Source organism: Perognathus longimembris, chromosome 3, assembly GCF_023159225.1.
Source record: "Perognathus longimembris pacificus isolate PPM17 chromosome 3, ASM2315922v1, whole genome shotgun sequence".
Taxonomy (NCBI): Eukaryota; Metazoa; Chordata; class Mammalia; order Rodentia; family Heteromyidae; genus Perognathus; species Perognathus longimembris.
This window is the reverse complement of record NC_063163.1, coordinates 43,501,194-43,516,672: the sequence shown is the minus strand read 5'-3', so window position 1 is coordinate 43,516,672 and position 15,479 is coordinate 43,501,194.

The window sequence follows — 15,479 nt, the reverse complement described above, 5'->3', positions numbered from 1 at the left end:
TCACATCTCCATCTCCTTTTCCTCTCTCGACTTGGTTTTCCTTGTGTGTGTGTGTGTGTGTTTGTGTGTGTGTGTCAGTATTGGGGCTTGAACTGTGGATGTCCCCTTTCTACCCAAGTTCTTAGTTTTGAGGCAAAACTTCACTCCTTCTGTGCTAACATATATTTTGGATACTGTTTTTTGTTTTTCCCAGGCCTGGCATCAGATCATGATATTCCTACCCATATCTCCTAGTAGTTAGGATCTCATGCCTGTGCCACACTGCTGTTCCCCTTTTGTGTAACATTTTGCTATATGTATATGTGCATTGGTGTGGATTTCTTTCTCTCATCTGTCTTCAGAATTATGTATGTGTGGATATGTATATATTTACAGGTATAGATTGTTTTAGGATTTTAACTCACTTTTCAAGTGGCTGCTGCCACTTCTTTCAGGATAAAGAATTATCAGAATATATTGTAGAGCCAGAGTGAAAGACCAGAGTATCCCCATATTGTACTAAGACCCCATTCTGTACCTGACTGACCTCACTGGAAGCCCTAAAGACCATAAAACACCTTGGACAGGGAGTTCTCAAAAAAAACCATAAGCACCCATAAGAGTGACTGGCAGAGAAGAAAAACAAGTTTTGGAGTTATGCCAGGACTCCCCCACCCAGGTGTGGTTTCCAGAATCTATTTAAAAACATGCAGCTGTGCACATATCCTCCTTGCTACACCCCTATGGCTTAACCAATCAATTTTTTTCTTTTTTTTAATTCAAATTTTTATTATCAAACTGATGTACAGAGAGGTTACAGTTTCATACGTTAGGCATTGGATACATTTCTTGTACTGTTTGTTACCTTGTCCCTCATACCCCCCTCCCTCCTCCCCCTTTCCTTTCCCTCCCCCCTGAGGTGTTCAGTTCACTTACACCAAACAGTTTTGCAACTATTGCTTTTGTAGTTGTTTCTCTTTTTTTACCATGTGTCTCTCAAATTTGGTATTCCCTTTGAATTTCCTACTTCCAATACCAGTAAACACGGTTTCCAATATACTCAGATAAGATTACAGAGATAGTGTAGGTACAACCACAGGAAGGTGATACAAGAACATCATCAATAATAGAAGATACAGATACGCATAGGACCTTGAAAGTAGTTAGAACTGTGATATAACAATTGTTACCATAACATGGAGTTCATTTCACTTAGCATCATCTTATGTGTTAATAAGGGTATAGCTATTGGGCCTTGTGATGCTAGGCTATGACTTGCCTAAACCTGTACTAATTATTCCCAATAAGGGAGGCCAAAGAGTCGATGTTTCTTTGGGTCTGGCTCACTTCACTTAGTATAACTTTTTCCAAGTCCTTCCATTTCCGTACGAATGGAACAATGTCATTCTTTCTGATAGAGGCATAAAATTCCATTGTGTATATGTACCACATTTTCCTGATCCATTCCTCTACTGAGGGGCATCTGGGTTGGTTCCAGATTCTCGCTATGACACATTGTGCTGCGATGAACATTGTTGTGCTGGTGGCATTACTGTGATTTTGTTGTGGTCTTTTGGATAGATACCCAAAAGTGGGGCTGCTGGGTCATAGGGGAGTTCTATATTGAGCCTTCTGAGGAATCTCCATAACGTTTGCCAGAGTGGCTGAACCAGTTTACATTCCCACCAACAATGAAGTAGGGTTCCCTTTTGGCCACATCCCCTCCAACAATTGTTATTATTAGTTTTCTTGATATATGACATTCTTACTAGGGTGAGATGGAATCTCAATGTTGTTTTGATTTGCATTTCCTTTATGGCCAGTGATGTAGAGCATTTTTTCATATGTCTATTGGCCATTCTCATTTCCTCATCAGAGAAGTTTCTTTGTAAGTCTTTAGCCCACTTGATGAGGAGGCTATTGTTAACCAATCAATTTTAAATGCGTCAGTCCCTTGATTTGGCCAATGACTCTTTCCAGATTCCTTCCCGCTGCCAAATGCACCAAACATGCTTTAGAATTATTTTATAATTTTCCTGCGGTTTGTGTTGATTTGTTAAAAGATGCTAAGATGTATGCTAGGTCCCTGCCTTCCCCAAAGAGTGTATAAAACCTGTGCTGAATCTATTCTCAGGGCCTCTTGCGTTACCAGCGTGCTGAGTGTGTGGAGGACCAAGCTTGCTCAAAATAAATGCTCTTTTTGCTGCTTGCATTGGTCTTGGTCTGGTCTTTCAGGGGATCCAAACTTGAGCATTTCAGTGGGGGCTCATCATAACACCCTACCAAGGGGTTGTGAAAATCCGGCCGGTAAGTTGAGTGAGGCATTTGCAATATGCATGTGTACTGTGGCCTGCAGGATGTGTGTGTGTGTGAGGTTGGCAAAAGAGCCTTGGTGTACACGCTGCCAATGGGATCCCGTGAGAGACATTCCGGATCTCCATATGGGTAAATTGTTCCTCGGTACAGACATTTTGGAGACAGACAATTTTTTGGATCCATGCATAGTCTGTTACCTGCATCTTGAACAATTTACCACGTGCTGCAACTTCAGTAAATTTTTCCTCGGTACAGGTATTTTTGGAGACAGACATTTTTTGGAGAAATCTGTCCGTAGTCTGCTCGGTGCGTAGCCTGTTACCTGCATTTTGAACAATTTGCTACCATGCTGCGATTTGGGTTTATGTCAAGTGTTTTGTATGTGGTCTGTGTGTAAGTGTTCTCTAACCTCCTCCAAACAGGTGGGAGAAATTCCTCCTAGACATCAGGCCTGAACTGAGAATGTGGCAAACAGAAGACTTATAGGAATGACTCCTTCTCTTTCTCTTTAGGTCCCCATCGGAATTCTCCTCCCTTGCTTTTCTTAGAAGTGTTGCTTCTCCAGATTTGTCAAACTGCTTTTACTCTTGCCACTTTTGTATGTTCATGTGGTTTATGTCAAATGCTCTGAGATGTCTGAATGATGTGGTTAATTGGACTTTGATATAAAAGAGAAAGTGAAATTGAAAGCAGAAGGGTCTAGGACGAGATTGAGTACTGAGGAGACTAGGTCCGGTGGTGAATTAGGAAAGAAAGTAAAAGTAAATCCAATCAGATACTAGAAAAGATTGTGTTGCAGAAAAGGAAAAATTGCCTGTATTGTTAAAGGACTGGTCTGGACTGTTGTTCTCTGTCTCCTGACTGTGACGGCGATATGGGACAGACTCCCTTAGCTCCTGGGATTTATGTTTAGCTCATTGGAAAGATGTACAGGTGACAGCTCACAATCAGAGTGTGAGTGTCCACAAAAAGAACTCTGGGGGACCCCCACCCAGTCTTCTTCAGCAGAAAATTATTTGGTGTGCTAAAATGTGTTGCTAAAACTATCAAGCCCTGGAAAATGAGGCTGGAGAATGTTAAAACCATTTGTTAAAAGTTTTGTCTTGGGCTGGGGATATAGCCTAGTGGCAAGAGTGCCTGCCTCGGATACACGAGGCCCTAGGTTCGATTCCCCAGCACCACATATACAGAAAACGGCCAGAAGCGGCGCTGTGGCTCAAGTGGCAGAGTGCTAGCCTTGAGCGGGAAGAAGCCAGGGACAGTGCATAGGCCCTGAGTCCAAGCCCCCAGGACTGGCCAAAAAAAAAAAAGTTTTGTCTTAAAATTTGGGTATTGCAGGAGTAAGATTGGCAAAAATATCTCTTGCTACTGGTAAATGTACGGCTGATGTTTATTTTGCACGCTTTAAGATCTTTTGAATATGTATGTGTGTGTACATGTGTGAGTGTGAACATGTTCAAGACTGTTATTATGATGTAAAATGGAGTGAGTTTAAATTCAAATGGTCATCAATTTTGGGCGCTACCAAATGCTTTAAAGGGTTATTGCATTGTTTTAAAGAAGAACTATAGTTAAAAAATGTTTCTTTAATTAAAAAATCAGGGCTAAGTGTCAGAAATTTGGATATAAAGGGTTATCACTGTTAAAAATAACACAAACTACTTGGGTTTCTCAGTCAGAGACCAATAGGAAAGGACAGGAAAAACCTAGAAACCTAGGACAGGCCTGTGTGCCTATCCACAGGAGCGAGGGGTGATCTGGCAAGGTGCAGCTTAGCCAGTCCACGTGGTGCCATAGGCCCTGAAGGGAATCCACATGTTGGGACAGCCACAAGGGGGCATCCATTCATGGTGGCAGATTGCAAGCCAGCACCAAGACAGTTTATCAAGCTCAGAGGAGTAGGATGGAGATAGGCTGTTCGGTAGGACAGGCCAATGGAGGCCTTTCTTTTGTCCCTTTCGTTTTCAGGTGAACATTGGAAACCTGGTGGTAAAAATGAATGATTTGACTGGAATTTCTAAAACTGCCCCTTGAGAGGTACTAAGAATTGGAAAAGTTTTTTTTTAAATGGTTAAAAAGTTTATTTACCTGATGTGATTTGATTCCTGTGCTATTTTGCAATTTGGATGTATTCAAAAAAAAAAAAAGAGAAAAGCTAAGTTCGGATTCTTTTACTTGTAGTTCTGGTGTACACTGCTGAATGTACTTTTGTCACAATTGTTTTTGATATCAGTTTAATGATTCAGGTACTGAATCTTAAGTGTATACTGTGATGTAATAGAAAGACTCAACTATCTTAAGTTACATATAAACAGGAAAGTATTTTAAAGTATATATATTAAACTAATTGGTATAGAATTAAACTCTAATTAATGCTCTGGATGTAGGAAGAAATGGCAAAACAGGCTAACATTCTCACTTATTTATTGGAAAGCTGAATGGATAAGTATTTCTAATTTTGTAATTGTAATTCTTGCATTAAGGAAAAATTGTCATTTAAGTTCAAAGGTCTTCATGTAGTAACTGGGACTGAAGAAAAAAAAAAGCTCTTTTAAAACAGGCAGCCTGGAGACAAAGGGTGGCACCTGGTTTCAGAATGCCTGTAAGCTTCAGAGTTTTTCCAATGCAGATAAAAGCTAAAGTGTTAGTGTTAAACAGAGGTTAGTAAAAGGTTTTGGAAATCAAGAGTGCATTTCTAGATGAGAAATGTGGAAGTAAAATTGTCCTAAATGATTGTTGCAAAGTGAGTAAAGGAAAATTATGGCTACCAAAATGAGGGTTTAATTGCCATTCCAGTTTGTTTGTAGGTTTTTTGGTAACAATTTCCAGCAGGCCCACAGAGAAGGACAGATGATTCCTCCAAGTTTGTCAAGATGTAGCATTGGCCCTTAATAAGTTCCAGGTAAGAGCATGCTTAAAAGCTACTACTGTGTGGACCACCTTGTTGCTTTACTTGGAGTAAAGTGGCCTCTTGTAAGATTCATTGATCTTAAATCTGCAGTTTGAAACCAGCCCGGGCAGAGAAAGGTCCCTGTGAGAGTCTTCATCTCTAGTTGGCCAGCAGAAGTGCTAGGAACAGAGTCGTGAGTTGCTTTGAGGCTCAGAGTGGTAGGGTGCTAGTCGTGAGCTGGAGAGCTGAGGGACAGCACTCAGGCCCTGACTCCAAGTCCAGTGATGGACCAAGAGAAATGCCAAAGGTGCATTTATACCAGCATGGAAGAGTCACTCCTGGGACAAAAGTGATGGAGCATTCAGAGGCGGTAAGCCACTGCTTGGATGGCAGAGATTGTGTCAGATCCTAGAGTCACTCCTGTTTGGCCTTTCAAAAGTTAATCAGAGCCGGGAGGTTCTAGAAGAATAGTTTGCAAGCATGCTTTTTTTAGCCCATGTCTATCTACTTTGTAACTGGATAGGAACTTGCCAGTCATCTGTGATAGTGGGTAGTAAAGCTAAGTTGATTAAATGGGGGATCATTTAAAAATCCCAACCCCCTGCATCTACTCAAAGCCCTGAGCTGCAGTGAGAATTTTAAGCTGATACAAATGTTCAGGAAAGAAAACTGGTGGAACTGAGATCTTGTTCTTATTGAGATCTAAGGCCTGCAAAGGTACTTTAGGCATTGTTACATCATCAATTTCCCCACCCAGAGAGGGAAATGCTAATATAAACCAGAACGGTAAAAGGCTACACTGCTGTAGCCCCAAAAGAAGTCTGTATAGTTGAAAGTTAAATGTTGAATGTAATTTCCAGTTTGGAGTAAAGCTCCTAATGGACATCTGATCCTGCAGCCCCTTGGTAAAGTAGACTTAGGTTATAGGTTCCTGACTAGGTAAGGTCAACGCCCCTGAGTCAGCCTGAAGAAGTTACAGAAGATGGATGATCTTCACCCATCAGCCCCCCTCTAGGACCAAGGGACCAGAGTTGTTTTTGGGAAGGGTAGGCAGGATAAACTAGAGGTATGGAAAACAGAGGTAACAAGTATATAGAGACTGCACTTGTGAGAGATGGTTACAGGCCAAGCCTTCTATGTTGGCTTAAAAAATATCCTAGCCTTATTGGAAATACCTGATTTAAACTTATTGCCCTGGCAAAATGACCCAAGGGCCATTGATTGCCTAAAGCTGTCTTGATATTCAGTGATGTGACAGGCTACAAAAGCTAGTGTGCTTAAGAAGGAATCAGGAAAATACTAGGAAATTTGACTAAAGTTAGGCTTTAGGTTTACTTAGGTTAAGCTTCTCTAACCAGTCTATGGAGAAAGTTGCAGGCAACCCAGCAGAAGGTGTGACATTCTACTGGAGCCACTGGGTGCCACTGCTGCCTGACACCACCAAGGCTCCTGCCCATTCCATTTGAGTGAGGATCAAGGACGGCCTAACAGTCATCTGGAAGAATTTACATCTTCACCCTGAGCACCCCTACCATGGAACAAACAGATGGGACTCTATCACACACAGCTGATTTCTGCTGGAAAGTGCTTTGGATCTGCTGAAAATAAAATTTTGGAGGGACATTCTTGAGTTGACTGGAGTTAACTAGCTCTACTAAGAAAATTGGATATTGTAAGAGATTTTTGAGTAGACAATTCCATGGAACTGATGGCCTGCTGCCAAATCCAAAATTTGTATGACAGGCTGGAGAGTCACTTCCAGGCAATGCCTGGGGTGGGAGGTGTGTCCAAGTATATTAGAGTGTGTCCAGATGGGTTAGGGTGTGACCTCAGAGAAAGGAGGGAAGTAACTGCCATCAGGTGTGCCAGTTACCAAGGTAACTGGACAGAGATTTAAAATGCTGGGGATATCTTCATGGAGCCCTCCTGGGGGTGGATCTTACAGATGCCACTGGCCAACCTTAGGAACTTAGAGGCACTGGAAACTGGAGAAATCCACTCTAAAATAGTAACTCATGATAGTCGGCTCTGGTCTGAATTCTTAGGAGCAGCAGTCCCATCGGACTGACCCTTGCCCCATCTTTGTTTTCCCCAACAGCCTGTGGGTGAGGTCACAGTAAATTGCCTTGATGTAGTTGAGATAAACCGGGTTTCACATACCAGAGGAAAAGAAACCAGTTTTAACAGACAGTTTAACAAACAGTCTTAAACAGACAGTTTAAAACTCTAGCAGCAAAGAAGCCCCAGGAAATGTAGAGGAAAGTTAGTATAGAAAGCCTTGGAGAAAGGGATCCTCTGGATAAGAAAGGGATTTGAAAAGTAAGAATTGTCAATAGTCACAGAATGTTCAAGTAAGTTACTGATGGTCTGAGAAAGTAGAAGAGGGCATGAATGGGGATAGGGAAAAACTCTAGAAAGAGAATTGGTGAAGACAAATGATTCCCTTTAGATTAGAAAAAGGAAGACATTCCCTAGAAAGGTTGAGCATGTAGCGAACGGTATCAGTATGTCTTAAAATTAGAGCTTATGAGTAAAGTTGGTATGTAATCAAATTGGCTATAATATAAATAGGGTCAGAATTGGGCTTTGGTGTGAAACTATGTTTATTTGTACCTGCATCCACAGGGCTAAGAGACTTATGTGATGTCATCTAAATGTAAATCAGAAAGATCTCATGTGAATATCTGTAACTGCTTGCTTCTCCCACTGAGATGGTCTTGCAAAGTAGGTGAAGCCTGGATTTGCTCCTCATATGTATGTAGCCTTAGGAAAAGGGTGCTGTTTTTATGCCAATCAATCAGGAATCATTAGGGAAAGCTTGGCATTCGGTAAAAGTATAACAAAAAGCAAAAAGGAGAGAACTGGTATCAGCCACTGTTCTCCTGGTCATCTCCTGATAGCTGTGTTGACAGCTCCTTTGGTTCTACTACTTTGGGCCCTAACTATTGGCCCATGCCTTATCTCAATGCCAGACCCTAGACATGCAAGCCATTGAAATGGACAGAAGTGAGCCATGATTGGCTCCCAAGGTACCTAAGAGAAGGGGGGAAAATGTAGAGCCAGAGTTAAGGACTAGAGTAACCCCATATTGTACTAAGCCCCCATTCTGTACCTGACTGACCTCACTGGCAGCCCTAAAGACCATAAAACACCCTGGGACAGGGAGTTCTCAGAAAAACCATAAGCATCCATAAGAGTGACTGGCAGAGAAGAAAAACAAGTTTTGGAGTTATGCCAGGACTCCCCAACCCAGGTATGGGTTCCAGAATCTAATTAAAAACATGCAGCTGTGCACATATCCCCCTTGCTACACCCCTATGGCTTAACCAATCAATTTTAAATGTGTCAGTCCCTTGATATGACCAATGACCCTTTCCAGATTCCTTCCCGCCGCCAAATGCACCAAAAATGCTTTAGAATTATTTTATAATTTTCCTGTGGTGTGTGTTGATTTGTTAAAAGATGCTATGATGTATGTTAGGTCCCTGCCTTCCCCGAAGAGTGTATAAAACCTGTGCTCAATCTATTCTCAGGGCCTCTTGCATTACCAGCGTGCTGAGTGTGCAGAGGACCAAGCTAGCTTGAAATAAATGCTCTTTTTGCTGCTTGCATTGGTCTTGGTCTCTGGATGTCTTTCGGGGCATCCAAACTCGAGCATTTCAATATACTCAGACATAACACATAATTATAGTACAACTTTTAAATCTGAACAGGTTGATTTTAAGTACTCAGGGCCTGGGTCCTATCTCTGAGTCTCTTCATACTCAAGGTTAGAGCATTAACACTTGAGCCACGGTGCCACTTCTGATGTTTGAAGGGTTAGTTAGAGGTAAGAGTCTCACAGGGACTTTTCTGCTTGAGTTTCTACAAACCACATTCTTCAGAGCCTCCTGAGCTGCTAGGGATATAGGCATGAGACACCAGCAACCAGCTGCAGTCTAAATTTTTATAGAATTTTTATTATTATTATTATTTTAAGTAGTTGTCCAAAGTATTTGTCTATTAACCAAGCAGTTTATGAATACAATGTATCTTGATCAATGTCACCACTTTTAGCATCCTCATCCATCCCTCCCCTATCTAATGCCTTGGTTGGTATGCAAATATATACAAATGTACTAACTGAAATACCTTACTTAGATACAAGGGAAAATCTCCAATACTGTAATACTCGAATACTCCTTAGAAAGAGGAAGTCAAAGTTCAACAAGATAAAACATGAGGAAGTAGGTACTCAAAAGGAGTGGGGTGGGCTCAAGGGGAAAGGAGTAGACAAATGAAGAGAAGAAGAGGAAAAAAATACAGTCAAAAATCCAATGTATATCATATAAAATTTAGAAGAGTCAGAGATACAGTCCAAATTTGTCCTGGAGACACTTAAAAACACTGTAGTATATAGCTGAAGAATATACATCCTTCCAATTATCAAATAGAACATTCTTCTGTTAAGATCATCATATGTTAGGCCACAAACCAAGTCTCAACAATTTAAAAAAAAATTAATTCATCATATGTCGGGAGCCGAGCTAGCAGCTAAGCTCATCCTGACCTCTGGTGTGCCGATGTCGCCAAGATGTCGGGAGCCAAACTTGCAGCTAGGTTCATTATCACCTCTGGCTGTGCTATTATCACCAGGACATGCTAAATGCAAAGATATTTGTCCACAGCCACTATCCGGAATTGCTTTGTTACCTTGTGTTTACTGTAATCAAATGTTGCAAACTTCTAAGCCTCTTTGTGTTCTGGAATTTTAACAACCCTATGCTATTCCCTGGTTCCAAAACTGCATATAAGCTGGGAGTTGAGAATAAACTGGACTGCAGTCTTGAGTTTCAATCTCAAGATGCAGACCTCCCGTACCCCATCCTTGCCTCTCGTCTTTTTTCTCTTGTCTTGTATTTTTCCTTTTCTTTAATCCTCGTCCCCTCATTCAGGATTTCTTTTCGCTGCCGGCTGGCTCGGCAGGTGTGGCACCTGGAACAGGGACCTGAAAGCCTGGGATGACGGCAGAGGACCCCCGCTCAGGTAGAGGATGTCCGATCACTTGGGAAGGAGAGCGGGAGAGAGAGAGTATTGTCTCATCCAAGATACTTACAAGTTTCCCCAAGGCACATATGGAACTAAGGTGGCTACCAATTTATAATAGGGAGTTAATACTATTGAAGGAGTAGCAGGCAAGGAAAGCCATACAAGGGGTCCCTTCTGCCAGAGGACAGCTGTTGGAGAATGAGGTGTAGTTAAAATATATGCTTCCCAAGGGGCTGAGTACTCGATATAATTTACATGTTGGGAAGAAATGGCAGAATTTACTATGCTTAAGGCTTTAGTTGCTTCAGTTGTCATTTCTCTGGGAGATGTAGGGTCAGGGTCCCCCTTTAATAGATCAAATAAGGATTTTAATTCAGGTGTGCATAATTTAAGATAAGGGCAAAGCCAATTAATATCTCCAAGAAATTTTTGAAAATCATGCAAAGTATGCAAATGAGAAGTCTTAATCCGTAATTTCTGGTTAATAAAATAATCAGGACCCAAAATATGACCAAGAGGGATTTTTATTTTTCTCTGCCTGGGCTGGCTTTGAACTGTCCAAGGTGTCTTAGCCATGAAAGCCCTTTTTATTTCCAAATAAAGCAACAGGAGAACAAAAGGAGTAGAGTTTACCTGTAAGTTGCTAAGGATTGACCAACAAGTAGATGCCAGAGTTTTGCTGTAACAGTTAAAGAACAGTGGACAAAATGGGATCCATGTGCCATTAAATCAAATCATATTATTTAACCTTACCTTACTGGCACGTGAATGAGAAAACGAATGAATAACAATAAAAGTCTCAGCTTCAGTGGATCTGAAGTGGCTGTGTCTTCCATACCAAATTAGCAGGCCAGCAGGAGAGGTGGCTTGCATCTGGATAAGGCTGTAGTAGAGTTCTCTGGATAGGATGTCACATTTCCTGCTTGTTGCCTGTAAATTTCTACACAGACTGATTAAGAGCATTTTTAAACAGACCTTAGAAGGCTTGGGCCTTTAACCATCTTTCTAGTCAAAAAATCCACACCGATTGAAGGCCAACCAAGTCTGCTCTCTGTAGCAGCCAGGGCAGTTTCTGGGTCACAAACAACTCCCAGTTGGTGAGCCGACTGTGGAGTCAGCTTTCTGTAGCCACATACTGCCACGGTCCACTCAGCTAGCACACATGTCAACCTGTATCCTGTAAAGCAAAATGTTAATTTTGGGTCTGGAAAATTTAGGTTAATAGTCACATCTGTGCAGTTATTTCAAAATGACTCTGGTCCCTTGATCTTAAAGAGTTTATGAGAGCACAGCGAAAAAAGAAAAAAAATGGAGAAGCAAAATCTTAGTCTATACCAAAGAATTGTCAGGATTAGATGTACACTTGACTCTTAGCATAGATAGACATAAAGAATAACACACTGTTTGAACATCATTGTACTTATATCACATGCTTTTTGGAGTTTTTCTTAGACACATTCACATTTGTTTGCTCCCAAACATGATCAGTTTGGGTTTGAAACCTGTTTTTTGTTTTGTTTTTAAGTTTTACCAACAGACAGACAAAGACAGACATACATACACATACAGACAATGTGCAACGTTTGGGGGCACGCTTAGAATTATTCTTTAATTGGCTATGTACGTTTTTCTGGAATTCCAGTGGCAAATGATATTATTTTGCCTATATTCTAGAACCATGTGGTTAGATAGTAAACAACAAAACAAAAAAAACCTTTTCAGCAATCCAAAATTTTTAGATCACCCGAGAAGCCACATTTTGAGAAACCAGTTTAGCTCCCAAGGGGAGCTTATGGGAGACAGGATATGAACACAGACAGTGAGCTCACAGTAAGACACCTTCATCTTCCAGCATTTGAATTGTAAGGCACCTTTGAAATGCAAGGCCACAGGACTCCAAGTCCCTGCCCAGCCTCCAGGAATTTGGCATGCTTGTCACCTGGGGGATGGGCAGGCTTCCACCCCAACCAATCCTATTGTCGACCATGTGCTCAATGCTAGAGAAAGCTTACGATTTTGCCAAACAAGCAGAATTTAACTGAGTTTCCAAACTTAACATCAATAACAAGAATAGAAAACCTTTCTTTGCGTCTTTTAAAGCAGATGTTAAACAAATATCAATACCCATCCTATGTCACAGGCAGGCAGGCAGAGTTTAGAGAGAGGCAGAAAAAGAGACAGAGAGAAATTCATCTGTCTGAGCGCTCATACAAGTTAGGTAAGTCCTGCAAAATATTCCAAATATATAAGATTGGGCTCAAACTTGAGCAGCTTTCCTGAAGCAATTTAGACTTGATGAGCAACCGGCTGAGCTGAACTAGAGATCAGTTGTCTCCAAACACCCACAATTGCTGATCTCCTTGACCTAGCCCAGTGGATTTACGGAAAATATAAGCTCCAGGCTAATGGTCATTCACCCTGGTTGGGGTTTCAAATCTGTCGTGGTGGATGGAAATAGAGCGTTAGGTCAGGAGAAGTTACCTCGGTGGTGTTAGCATTTTCCTAGCCTCAGGTCCCTCCCCACTGCGAGTAGCCTGCACCTAGGAGAGCTGTAAGTCTGCCAGGACTCCCTTTAAAGGAGTTTGTTGTTCTGGATGAAGCTGTGATAATAGAGCTATAACTGATTTCAACATATTCTCAACTTGGGTCAATCTATCTTTAGTAGGCTCATTGCATAATTTCTCCTTGGTGTCTTAGCCATCTGAGTCTTCCTTAATATCTAGCCCAGTGGGTTCAGGTCTTGTTAATTTTCTCAGCTCTTCCCGGGTAGCAGCATAAGCTCCCGGGGCTGGTCAACACTCATCAGGTCCCTGTTCAGTTTCTCCAATCGACTGATCGAATTTAATCTGTTCATGTCTAGGATCTAAGCAATCTTGGACCAGATACCAAAGAATAATAGCACCCACTGGGGTTTTCTCAGGGCTATTTGCATCATAATGTTCCTGAATCGCTTGCCTAGAACAAGCTCTGCCTCTGGACTCTAAAGTGGCAGAAACAGCAAAAGAACTGTTTGAACAACTTCAACAGTATGTCCCTTCCTTAAGGGGCTGCTAATGACATTGCTTGGCCCAGGGGTACTTTTACTGATGGCTTTCCTATGCCTTCCTTGCTTTGTACGCATATTGCAAAACTCTTTCATGTGTTTAGCCAGCCAGCTGCATAAGATCAAGCTCCAAGTGAATGATCTTTCCCCAGAGAGGAGCCACAGCCACAGACAGGTATGAGGGCGGTACCAGCCTTGACTAACGTAAGACATGGGGCTTCAGCACTGCTCTGAAGTTGACCCTAGGACGGGTAAGGCAGGCTGAGGTACCCACCCCACCTAAGACAGGCGGGTTCGCTTCTTTTAATAAAAAAGACAGGGGAACTGTTGGGAGCCGAGCTAGCAGCTAAGCTCATCCTAACCTCTGGCTGTGCCTATGTCGCCAGAATGTCGGGAGCCAAACTTGCAGCTAAATTCATTCTCACCTCTTTTCAGGAGCCGAGCTAGCAGCTAAGCTCATCCTGACCTCTGGCTGAGCCGATGTCGCCAAGTTGTTGGGAGCCAAACTTGCAGCTAGGTTCATTATCACCTCTGGCTGTCAGGATGTGCTAAATGCAAAGATATTTGTCCACAGCCACTATCCGGAATTGCTTTGTTACCTTGTGTTTACTGTAATCAAATGTTGCAAACTTCCAAGTCTCTTTGTGTTCTGGAGTTTTAACAACCCTATGCTATTCCCTGGTGCCAAAACTGCATATAATCTGGGAGTTGAGAATAAACTGGACTGCAGTCTTGAGTTTCAATCTCGAGATGCAGACCTCCCGTACCCCATCTTTGCCTCTTGTCTTTTTTCTCTTGTCTTGTATTTTTCCTTTTCTTTAATCCCCGCCCCCCTCATTCAGGATTCCTTTTCGCTGCTGGCTGGCTCGGCAGGATCATGCGCATCTTATTCTACTACAAATATAAGAACATTCAAAACTGTAAAATAAAAACACATGCAAATTAACTGATAATCACTTGAAAACCAGAGGACTGATAAAGAAATCAATAGTGAAATTTAAAGTGTCAATATAATATTGTAAAACACACTGACTTTGATGTGGTAGTTCAAGTTGATCTCCAAAAAATACAAGGCAGAACAGCAGTGATAGGTTACGGGATGTGTGTAGGGGAATAGAACGGGGTGGATAAATAAGTACAGAGGTACAGTGACAGAAGAGTAACTCCTAATGTTGTACACAGAACAGAGATTAGAGTTCATTGGATAGGAATGAATGAATGTTTCCAAATAACAAGTGAAGATTATTTTGAATGTTTCTACCACAAACCATCTATGTATAACAAAGATCGTAGAGAAATGCCAGTCTGATCATAAAAATCAGCATGCATGTGTCAAACCAATCACAAATTATACACACACACACATCCACTTTCCTGATACTGGTGGCCAATACCTATAATCCTAGCTCCTCAGTAGGCTGAGATCTAAGGATGAGAGTTCAAAGGTAGCCCAGGCAGGAAAGTCCTTGCAACTCTGGTTTTTAAGTAACCTCCAAAAAGCCAGAAATGGAGTGTGGTTAATTGTTTGTTTGTATAGAACTTTTCAGTTATAGATGAAAGTGTGTAAAACGTGTATATTCATGTATCTGCAATATATGCATACTGGAGCCAGCTGGCAGTGAAAGGGAATCCTGATTGAGGGGGCAAGAATTAAAAAAAAAGGAAAATACAACACAAGAGACATGAAAAAAGACAAAAGATGGGGTTCGGGAGGTCTGCAGCTGAAGACCATAACTCAAGACTGCAGCCCCGTTTATTCTTAACTTCCAGCTTATATGCACTTTGGAAATCAAAGAATAGCATAGGGTTAATAAAGTTCAAGAAAACAAAAAAGCTTTGAAGTCGGCAATTCCAGCTTGCAGTAAAGACAAGATAAGGTTGGTTAACATAAAACAGACTCTTTGGACATAGTATAACATCTCCTATTAGTGCTGTCTTTTAAGTAAGCCATGTCCTTGCACGTTCCTTGAGATAACAACATAGCCAGATGTCAGGATGAACTTTGCTGATGGCTCCCTACATCTCTCCCATCTTTGTTTAAAGAAGCAAACCTGCCTGTCTTAGGTTGGGTGGGTCGCCTTGTTTGCCTTACCTGTCATTAGGAACTTCTTCAGAGCAAAGCTGAAGGCCCTGTCTTAGGTTAGTCAGACCAGCACCCCCTCTTACCCATCTCTGGCTGCAGTTCTTCTCGGGGGAAATTCATTTACTTGCAGCTTGATCATG